The sequence below is a fragment of the Macrobrachium rosenbergii genome, chromosome 44, assembly GCF_040412425.1.
Source record: "Macrobrachium rosenbergii isolate ZJJX-2024 chromosome 44, ASM4041242v1, whole genome shotgun sequence".
Lineage (NCBI taxonomy): Eukaryota > Metazoa > Arthropoda > Malacostraca > Decapoda > Palaemonidae > Macrobrachium > Macrobrachium rosenbergii.
Genome location: NC_089784.1, coordinates 29393907 through 29405980, shown reverse-complemented (window position 1 = coordinate 29405980; position 12074 = coordinate 29393907). Strand labels below are relative to the sequence as shown.

Sequence of the window (12074 nt, the reverse complement as noted above, 5' to 3'; positions counted from 1 at the left end):
AACAAACCCAAAACGACATAGGAAAAGTTGATAACCAATATTCTGTATTTATGTTGCATGAGTAGCAATTCACACATAATATTGCTGGTATAATTCTAGTCCATGTTGTATATGACGATTTCCGTGTCTCACGACGTTTTCCTTTTAGTTCCATTTCACCTCATAAAGCGGTTTTCAGTTCCTGTCACCTTTATGGAATCCATCCAAATGAAAAGTAACACAACAACTAAAAACATCATCTACTTTATTTTTGAAAGAAATTGTGCAATCAGGTTTTTCAGTACTCTCTCTAGAATGTATTAAAATTAACGGGAAATTATCCGAATTGTTGTTCAAATTTGCCAGGACATTATTGGAACCACAGTCACTGACTTGATTGTCACCCGGATTCTTTAACATCGCCAGACTTACAGTCGCTGTCAGTGTAAATTTTACTCTTTGTAGTGGTTGTTTCGTGTTTTCTGTGTTTAGTTCGGCTTTCTTCGACATCAGTTTGCTCGTCAGTCTTGTCCAGGTACAGTCGAATTTCGCTGAAACGTACACTGAATAGATTAATGAGGTATATAAATGTAAACTGCCAAAAAAAAAAAAAAATTAGGGTACCAAGTGCACAGCAAAGAGAAGTAGCCTACTAGTAGGCTTATTATCACACTAACATTTTACTACTGGTATAGAGTGATTGTAGGATATACAGTATTTTTAGACATGTTCTTAAGGCAAAACTCGATCTGCATTTTGTTGAAATTTAATTATGATGTAGTTGGAGCAAGTTGTATTGGGCGTGACATTCATCGTAAAGGATAGTCGACATTGTGCAGGCAGAGAAATTTGAGAGTGCTGCTGAAAGTTGTTTTCTGAGGATATACTGAACGTGCACTGCTGGGGTAAATTTTTACTACAGTGTGTTGCACTTGTCTCGTAACTGACTTATATTTCACTTCTTAAGTAGGTCTCAATAATGTAAGACTTTTTTTCCTATAACCAGATTGTTACAGGTGATCTGTTTTTGAGATAATATAGTTATTAATTTATGTTCATTTTTTCAGATTTATAGCAGAACTCTTCCTGCTCCTATCACTTATGTTCATATATGCTTTCGCTTGGCCAATGATGGTGAAGAAAGGTCAGAGTTAACCATGGGTATTAGGGTATTGGGGCTAGTGAGCATGCGTCAGCACCCTTGTGGTGGTCCATTCTGTTCAAATTTGAATTACTGAAGACCCAGAGTGGTTTTATGACAGATATGCTCTTATCGTTTTTGTTTTTGCTGCTGGGCTGTATTGTTCAATTCTGATAGTTTGCAGAATGACTTGAAGTTCCCAGGTGGGGGAACCACAGATGAGTAAGTTAGAGGTTTTGAAGGTTAGAGGCATTCGAAATACATAAGAACCTCACATAAATGCAAATTTCACTTTCAAATTCTAAGCAAACCAGTCATCTCAGTACTATATGTATACTTTGGGCCATAATCCCATCCAGTTTGAAATATGATTTCCAATATTTTAATGTTAGCATTGAACAATTTTGATGTTCATTTAATTGAAATTTGGGGTAATTTTTCGGAAGACTCCAGCCAGCTGTTTTTGCATGGAAAACCAAATTTTCTGGTAGTTTTTTTATTGTTTAGTTGTGCTCTGATGATGATATCTCGCGCAAATGTATAGTTTGCCCCCTTACTCTATATGTATGCAAAAGGAATGGGTAGTCTCGAGTACGCCGCGGCAAAACGGCGCTTCGCGCCTTATTTACATTTTTTAAAGATTGTCGCAGGCACGTATATATGGCAAGCGGTAATATTGCGCTGCGCGCGCCCGCCACAAGGGTCACAGGACATTAGCAGTTAGTCAATGCATTAAAAAATGACACTTCTAGACTAGATTTTGTTTCCCTACCTTACTACTCGGAGTCTGATGTTTCAACAACACCACCAGGGTGAACGTAGAACACAATCCTTGCCACACTTGGGACACTTCCCCTTCTTTGGAAGAACGCCGTGATCTCTGAAAAATTGTACAGATTCGTCATTTTTCTTAAAAAACCGGCTAATAGCCTCATATTCAGTTACAGCACAACCGTCACAATTGGAAGCCATGACTACACTAACTTGGTTTTCAGTCTGAACCGGCTTTTTTCCAACGACATCCTTGGAAACACGAAAGAAAAGTACTGTATAAAAATATCTGAATTCTGATTGGATGATTCAAAATTCAACTCCAGTAGGTCAGCACAGATAAGGAACAACTGGGGAACGCATGCGCAAAACGGGTTGTCGTCGTAAAACACACCAACTGAAGTCCAGCAAAAAGCAGGTGCCAATAGTAATGCTTTTACTACAGGTACTGTATTCTAATTGAAGAATCTTGTTTAGTGGGTGGAGTCATTGCGCATGTAGGCGAAAATTGTCACAATGCGCATTTATCAGGAGTGAAAACAAACATACGAACGTAACAAGAGCTACCCATCTTAAGAGTGAAAACATAAACAATGGACTTACAAAAAACTCGCAACTTATGTATTATTATTATTATTATTATTAAAGTAGTTTAACCAGACCACTGAGCTGACTTTCAGCTCTCATAGGGCTGGCCTGCAACTTATGTAAGTTTAGTATTTTTTTTCTCTGTTATTAATCATTTGCGAAGATAATGCATAGAGAAGAAGTTTGTAGTTTTTGTCTTTTATTCAAGAAAAATATAAATTTTAATGTAGAAGGTGGCTGGAGTCTAACGAAAAATAACCAAATTTGGGAGACCACAATGGAAAAGCAGGATTTCAGGGCGGGTGAAAACAAACTGAGTGAAACAAACAGCACAACTGCACATAACATAACCTAAGTTGCTAGGTCCTCACAGGGTAGGGGAGGTGGGGGAGTTTTAACCCACCTGGACCCCTGCCTAGCCCAACCTAGCCTAACCTAGGGCAGCACTTTAAATTAAAATAATCAAGAATGAAGCTTAAATTTATGACTTCTAAATTTTTATAAATTACTTGATATGGTCCTACCGAGGTGCCTTATACATATGTTTTTGGGGGGATTAGTTGAAAATCATTCCCAGTAGTTTTGAAAGTCAGATTCATTCAGAACAAACAAAAACTTTAGTTAAGACATAAATTTTACCTCCAGTCAGAGACAGGCATAACAGTATAAAATATCACCGCTTATTTTAGATAAATATAATTGAAGCTGAATCAAGGCAGTGTATTTTAGTGTATTATGTATGGTTAATACAAATTCTGGTATTGCATTTTGTTTTTTTTTTAAGAAAATAACTGTGTATGTGAAAAATTGTACAAAGCATGCAAAGTGGATTGCATGCTTGTTTTTGTTGTTTGGCCATGGACTGCTAAAGCCTTTCATGGTGAGTTCTACATTCCCCTTTGACAGTTTCTGAACATGGGGATATCACTCACCTCAGATCAGTGTCACTTTGTTTCTGAGAGTACCTGGTTAATTGCAAAGTAGGAACGTGTTTTTCAGAGTAATTTATATCAATTTTATATTTATTGCCATTAAATCACAACACAACCATTGACTAAATGAAGGAATCCCCTTAGGGGGGGTAGTGCCATCGGTGCACCTCATGCGGTGCACTGTAGGCATTACTTACGGTTCTTTGCAGCGTGCCTTCAGCCCCTAGCTGCAACCCCTTTTGTTCCTTTTACTGTACCTCCTTTCACTTTCTCTGTCTTCCATCTTACTTTCCACCATCTAACAATTGATTCATAGTGCAACTGCGAGGTTCTCCTCCTGTTTCACCTTTCAGACCTTTTTACTGTCAATTTCTGTTTCAGCGCTGAATGACCTCATAGGTCCCAGTGCTTAGCCTTTGGCGTAAATTCTATATTCAACTCTACTAAATGAGGGAATGATGAATAAATTGCATGCGTTAAACTTACAAGTAATGAAATCAGCTTGAAGTTATATATCAAGTGGGTAATTTATTTTTCAGTATAAACACTAGTGGATCACTCAAAAGCTTTAGACAATCTGTGGCACTCATTCAAAATTTTAACAAAGTTAAAATGATGATTATTTGCTCTTTCTAAAAAATACATGCAAACTACATATATACTATATATCAGGTTGGCACAAACAAACTAAGAAGCCGCCAGTTCCATTCTGCACGTGGACTTTATAGGGAAAGGAGGCCAATTATATGTAGGGTTTTATTAGCTCCAGAATCTAATAGATAATAACCAAGTTCTTTACAAAGATATTTTGAAAAAACTCACGAAGTTTAGCACAGTGGTTATACATGAACTAATCTGTGGTATGTGGTAATGTAACATATACACTCTCTCTCTCTTTGTTCAAGTTGCCTAACAGGCGCCCCTTCAAATTTTTTTTGGACAGTTTCCTTTTTTCCAGTCCAAAACTGTTGTCTTAATATAAACACAAGTGTGAACTTTTGAATTGCCATATAGGAATGTCAATTAGCAATGTATATTGGGTACTTAGCAAATTTAGTCAGTTCTGTGTTTTGAAGTCCTCTTTGGCATCAGTCAGTTCTGTGTTTTGAAGTGTTCCTTAGCACCAGATGAAACTGCTTTCATTACCATAAAGAGCTAACTGTTTAAGGTTTCTTCAGGTTTCTTCACTTAGAGGAAAAGCTGGAACTGGTTTGCAACCCATTAGTCAGGACATAATATAGAATTGGAAACTTTTGAAGCTGTGTTATATTCAATCAAAACAAGTATATAATTTATAACTTTACCTAATAATTTTTTTATTTTAGGAAATATTCTTCCAAATAAATCTACCTAATATTCTTAATGTGTGCTTCAACCAGGAAAATACAGAACAAATGCAAGTACTGTATAGTATGCCATCAGATGGTTTTGTCAAAACTGGTTTTACTGTAATTTTTCTTATACTAATATCATTTCTGTAAACTACATCCTCCTGTTCGGAACTTGATTTCTGTTAATAATCCAAGTAAAGCCATGAAATCACAAATTCGATTTAATTAAAAGAAACATTGAGATACCTTGTGTAATTTAAATTGCAGGATTATCCTTACTGGAGACATATAACAACTGGATGTTATTGGTGCAATTTAAATCCTTGATTGCATTTCCACTATCAATTACAAATATTTCTCTGGTGCTTTCATAAAATATCCAACCCAAAGCTACCAGATATAGTTGAACAAATCAACAGCTAGGCACATGCCATTGGTTACAGCAAATACTTCTTGATGTGACATAGTTGACCGAAGACTCAGGGCTCCATGAGCCAGCTGAGAATTATTAACACACACATTTCATCGACAGCTTCTTTTATAAAAACAAGGTCTAGGCATCTTGATCAACTCAGTAGCCGAGTTGGTTTAACAAATCATCAAACGCCTTTTTTTAATTCCAATTTAGTAACAAACATTCTTTCAATGATAGTCACAGGCACTAACATCCTAAAGGATCAAACATGGTTAAAAGAAGAAACCTTTCTCTTGGTTAAAGTATAAGCCATTGCTAGATTATTCACAAATAGTCTGTGAAGGGATCTAGACACTTGGTGACTTGTGTGCATCCCACAAAAGACAGAGGAGTTTTACTGAATTCAGCTTTACACTGTCTGGTTTATACTTATTAAAATGAGCTTAATTTACTAGCCCATCCTTCTAAAGGCATATTGGGAATAATAAAGCAACACAGATCATGACAACATGATTTGTGTTTCTTTATTGCCCTCAGTTCTAAATCTTCACAAGTTTAGTCATGAAGTTGACCAGTTGAAAACATTTTTGAAAGAATTAAGAATTGGTTGTGAATGGTTTTGCAAATGACAGTGTTTTGTCTGATTCAGTAAAATAAAAATGCACATTTGCTTCAGAGAGTAAGACCTGATATGTAAAAGTCTTAATACGTTTGGAATCTTTACCAGCAAACCCTAAGAATCGCCCCATATATATTGTCCCACTCCACATTGTCCATGATGTCGAAGGAAAAATTGCAGGAGAGTGAGGGTATTCCCCAAACATCATTTTAACCACCAGTTAACTGCCTAGTTACTAAGTTTCAGTTGAAGGATACCCCTACATAGAAGGCTCTGGTTTGTATACTTAGGAATAGTATAAATTTCTTTAAAAATTTAAAATTTCAGTTTCTCTGGTGTTGGGATCTAGTTACAGTATTTGTATTTTTCTAGGTAAGATATAATACTAGTTTTGCATTAGAACACACACTCTCTCTCTCTCTCTCTCCCTCTCCTTCCTGTTAAGGGGGCTAGTGTAAGATTCATTTCAGTGCCTATTTACTACTCATTTGCTGCAAGGCCACATCCTTATGCCGTTTGTTCTTTTGGTTCATTGGGCTTTGCAGGTCAGCAGTTTCATCTATGTCAACATCATCATCATCATTAATTTCGTCTTTACCATCAGTTTCTTCATTGATTTAGTTGATAAAAGAAGAGTCCCTTTAGTCTCCTCAGTATTGAGCCCTTTTACCTTAAATCCCATTAGGTTTAGGAATTCATCTGCATCCTTTTTCTAAAATATCTTTGGCCTTCCCATAGGACAAAACATCCTTTTCAAGATCCCAAACAACTTCTTACAGGTTGGCTTTCATGTAGTTACCAGGACAAAGCATGCCTCAGTTGTTGATTTCCCTCACACAAAGCCAAACTGTCAGTTGTTGATTTTAAGAACTTCTCTCAGCCACCTCAGTACCTTTTCCAGTGCTTTACTCTCGTATAATGCTCCTGAGATCTTATTTCTCTGTCTTTGTCTGTTTTCTCAGTATACTTAAGGTATTATCAACTTGTAAATTATATCTCTTGACACCATTTTAGACGAGTTTGAATATAACTTGAAATAAATTCATTTCCAGATTTAATAAGGAAAAAAGAAGTATGCAATGTGTTGGTACAATAGTCATTCATTGAGTACTAAAGTATGTTCTTTGTTTACCAGGTAAATTTGTAAAGGAGGATGCTACAGTGCCAACCTCACTCACTCACTGGAAAAGTCTTGGCAGAGATGTCATGCACAAGAACTGGAAGTGGCTCATCTGTTAAGTTTTGAGAATCTTGGCTTATTGGAAACTGCTTTCATTTGAAAATTGGAAGAATATGGACAAGTTTTTATATAAAAAAAAAAAAAGGTGGCCTTTGTAGCTGGGGGGGAGGGTTGAATTGTTGGTTTCTGATTATTATTACAGTATTTAGTATTAACCACTCCCATAAGCTAATTTATATATATCTTAAAGGGGTGGCCTAAAGGAGTTGTCTTAATGATAAAGTTTGATATTTTTTAAATTACAGCTTGAAAAACTTATTGTAATTGTGTTACAGTAATTGAAAATTGAGATTCGGACAAAATATTTTTTGATATGTTCCCAAAACTTGACACTTGTCAATTACATTTTGGGTATTCATGCAAGTATTGTTCATGTTACATTATGTGTAACACATGCGGTATGCATAAAAAATCCATGGGTTAAAAATTTTGCATATTCATACAAGCATTGTTCATGTTATAATACTTGTAACATATGGGGTATTCACAAAAAATCCATGGGTTAAACAATTGTAAGATGATTTAAAATTATTTGTCATTTCTTTTGATATGATGAACTGCATATTCCAGCATTAGGCTTTAGCCATTTTAATTTAATAATGTTGGGTTTATTATTCAGTATATAGTACCAGTTATTAATTATATTCAGTATATAATACCAGTTATTAATTATAATGGGCTTTAGAGATGAAAAAATCACAACAGACACATGTGCGATTGTTCCATATTAGTACAGTAGTGGCTTTGGTTCTTCATCAGCTTCATTTACTTTAGTGACTTCCTGACTATCATCAAAGAGTATTAGTGAAGATTTCTTTTAAAAGCTTGTTGCTTTAGCTTACAAATAACAATGTTTGTGTCTTTAAGAATTTTTCTTTTGGACTGGTGACCTTTGAAAGTAAAGCTTTTTATGTTACTGGTTACCATTTTAAAGAATTGGCTCAAGCACCATTAAAAGGAGAAATATTGTTCTGACTATAAAAATAACAAGGTTGTCATTGTTATAGTCAATGTTATGTAGTTGTAATGTGTTTGCCGGTGAGTTGGTGAATGAAAAATATCATAGTATTAATTATAATGTTCATGCTTAGCAACAGTGATTGCTTTCCATGTAATAAGTTGTACTGTTTCATTATTTTATTTATTTAGGATATAAGTACTTGTATGGTTTGGTATGTATTTCATTATTTTATTTATTTAGGGTACAGTATAAGTACTAGTATGATTTGATGCACTTTTATTGGGCAGATTGTGGGTATAAATGCTAATTATTATATTTAGAATGTTCTTCATAATACAGTATTGCCATGTATTATTCTGCTTGTGCAGCATTATTAATCACAAATTTTGTACAAATGCTAATAATAATTTTGAATGCTCATCATATGTTTCCATGTATTATTCTGCTTATGCAGCATTATTAATCATGATTTCAACAGTTTCTGGGTCACATTAATAGCTTCACAGAATCTGCATAATGTTTTGGTGTCACAATTCCATTATTGAAGCAAAGGTTAGAAATAATTATGTGAGAAAATCTGTCATTGCATGTTGCTAATCATTTTGAAAATAAAGGAATGTACAGTACTGTACATATATGTTTGGTAGGCTGGTAACTTAAGCTGGATTTATGAGAGAGAGAGAGAGAGAGAGAGAGAGAGAGAGAGAGAGAGAGAGAGAGAGAGAGAGAGAGAGAGAGAGAGAGAGAGAGACTATATGTTGCTTTGTAAATTGAGTTCGTGGTACGAACTTATTTTTACTGATGCCTAAATGCCTAGAGAGTAGCAGCAAATGAGGTCTTTCTGGACTAGACCAAGTCCTTTATCTTACCTCTCTCATTCCCACTCCTACAAAATCTTTCTTACAAATCCAGTGTGCATGAAGAGTGATATTCAGACTGACTTTATCATTTATCTGTCTGGAGCTTTCTAAAAGTTAACATTTTATTGTATAGGTTAATCCACTTATATCAAAATACATTGATTCTTTTATTTATTATTTTCTTTTAAGTTGTGTACAGTATATGTGACTTAACTATATCACCCCAGGTGAGATTATTCACTCAATATAGGTATGAATATCTCAAAGATATGTTCTTTTTACTAATTAACTTTATATATCAGACAGGCCTTTCTACTATGCAAACTGCATATGTTGAGTGCACTTCATGCAATGCACTGTAGGTATTAATTAAGATTCTTTGCAGCGTCCTTTTGGACCCTAGCTGAAGCCCCTTTCATTCCTTTTACTGTACCTCCGTTCATATTCTCTTTCTTCCATCTTACTTTCCACCCTCTCCTAACAATTAATTCATAATGCAACTGCAAGGTTTTCTCCTGTTACAGCACTTGGCCTTTGGCCTAAATTCTATACTCTGTTCTTGATGTAACCCAGATGAATGGTCAGAGATGGAATGTGCTGCTTAGTAGCTTGTAAGAGTGAGGGACATAAATATCTATGTCCAATTCATGTTGAGTATTTTTCTCATGTTTGTTATATTAAGCTCTTTATCTTGGTTATCTTGTGCATGATATCTTTTGAGACTACCGTTACCATTTTTCCTTTATCCTTTTTCAATTTAGCTGTATAAAAAAATGATTTCATGGTGAAAAGGTAGTATTTTACAGTTTCGTTTGAATTTGATTAACATAAAAAATCTACCCTAGCCTAGACCTCACAGTCATATTTTTTATGGAAAGTATTTGTCAGACCCTTGGAGACAAAAAGTAAAGCTTGAAGTTCATGGTCTTCTGTTGTGAGTCTCTACTCTGTTACTGTTGGTTTTCTTTCCTGACATTGTGTGGCTTTCCAAAGGATTCTGCTCTTGCACCCACTTCTTTCTTCATTGTTGGTCAGATTCCCACCCTCCGGATTCCTTCTGCCAATGATTTAGCTGTCAGTGTTTCGTCATATTTTCCTTTGCAGTCCCTTACATGTACTGTAGTTTTTCCTCACAAAGGGATAGTGCTATTAGTGCACCTCACATGGTACAATATGGACATTATTGAAGGTTGTTTAGTGTCCCTGCAGCCCAGTTGTGTGGGTAAGGGTGGTGGCATTAGTTGTGATAGGTGTAGTATCTGGTTTGGTGGCTCTTTAACGGAGTGTTGAGGATCAAGTAAAAATAGAGGTCTGTTTCAATGATATTGTAACAAAAATAATTTGTAAAGTAAATTGGCATTTTTAAACTTTTGTAAAGCTGCCATTCTAACTGTAATTATTTATACAGTACTACATAGAAATATTAAAATTGGTATACACTGTCAAGTTAAGCTGTTTATACATATTTATTTTTGTGTAACAGAGAAAAATGCTTTCATTGTCTTAAAACCCAACCTACAGGCACAGATTCAGTTGTCAGGCAGTATGTAAAATAACAAAACTTATACCATGGTTTTTGGTACTATATTAAAAAAAAAAGGTAATATGGCAGGCATATTTGTTGTAGTGTACACTGCTTAACTCTGAATGGACGACTTTGAATTTGAACCTTGCCTGGCTGTTCCAGATTTGTTTTGTTCTGAAAACAGTTAACAATTTTGTGAATAAGTTGGGTGATACAGTATTCATTCTACACCTTATTCCTTAATACCATTGCTTGTTCAGTGATTTTTCTGCAACGCTTTACCCCTCTTTTTGCTCACCTCATTGCTTGTACTGTATTTGTACTCTTTCAATGCTTTTCTGACATATTGAGATATAAGCCACAATTTTTTATTTGGTTCTTTTCATGGAGTTAGCTCTGTAAATACTGCTAATGGTTGATTTTTTGAAACTAAGCCAAATTATGACCACATTTTTTATTTTCAACCTTGATATTACCATGTCCACCCATGCTACCATATGTCCCAGCAGTCTTAATCTCCTCCTCTAAAATATAATTCAAACTGCCATTTCTCTGGTATTTCTGACATGGTTATACGTATTTTTCTTAGTCTTTACTCTTATTTGATTATTTCTACATTACATGTGGTATTCTGTTCTGGGGAAGCTTGCCTTGCACGATATGCCATTTAATGTTTATTCCAAGTGAATATTCTTTCATTTTGAATAGTAATAATAATAGTAATAATCCTAATATGGGTAATTCCATGTATTCTGGTCAACCCTTCAGTGATTGGTTCTCCAACTGCTTTTAACAAGTTGGATATCAGTAGTCGCCAATTCTTGTTCTTTCTTTTCAAGGAATTTCTCAAATTACTGCTTCCATCATTGTTATTTCTACTTTCTTTTACTATGTTTTATCCATTATGCATTTTGTATTTTTGTGTCCAGTCCCCCCCCTCCCCAGGATATACTATTTGTTCCATTCATGCCTTGTCATCTGTTCTTTCCTGCTTACTATGTACATTACATCTGCAGGAATACAGTTTATTCATTCTTATTCAGTTATTGTTGTATGTAAGACTTTAAGATTGTTGTTGTGGTAGTAACTCGTCTCTTGTAAAAAATGTGTAACCTATTTTGTATTTGTTGTTGACTGTACATGTTTTAACCTAACACAAGAACTGTCTCTGCATGCTATAAAATTTGTAGTTGACTGTATAGTACATGTTTTAACCTAGCACAAGAACTGTCTCTGCATGCTACAATATTTGTAGTTGACTGTACATATTTTATTAACCTATCACAAGAACTGTCTCTGCATGCTAAGTTTTTTTTTCTCCATTTTTTATCGGCTTCTTTTATCCTGTCCAAGATTTCATGTGCTGTAGTTTTCTTTTAATGTAGAATAACTTTGGCTCCTATCCATTTTTGGACAACAGGTGACAATTAACATCATTCTCTCTCTCTTCTGTATATGTATGACATGTAAGCAGTCATAGTTTTCTTTGTGATTGATTGGTACAATGAAAAAGGGAGGGGGCATGCAAAGAGTGTCACCATGGAGGAGAGTTCCATACAACCTGTTAATTTTAGAATTGACATCAAAATTTCCTTTTGATGACACACCAGCAGTTTGACTTCATTAAATAATTGGTGCTAAGGTGACACTCCTGTTCATCAACAAAAATTTATAGAAAACTAAAACCTATCAACAAAAATTAACTATAGAAA

At 35.0% G+C, this 12074-nt stretch overlaps 1 protein-coding gene across 1 annotated transcript in view; it reads left to right on the top strand.

Moving 5' to 3' along the window:
* The first annotated feature begins 400 nt into the window (after positions 1 to 400).
* LOC136829472 (probable palmitoyltransferase ZDHHC24) overlaps positions 401 to 12074 on the top strand; it is a 48260-nt gene continuing 36586 nt past the window's right edge. The window contains exon 1 of the mRNA XM_067088187.1: positions 401 to 514. The gene's annotated coding sequence lies outside the window, so the exon portion shown is untranslated. The remainder of the gene's footprint in view (positions 515 to 12074) is intronic.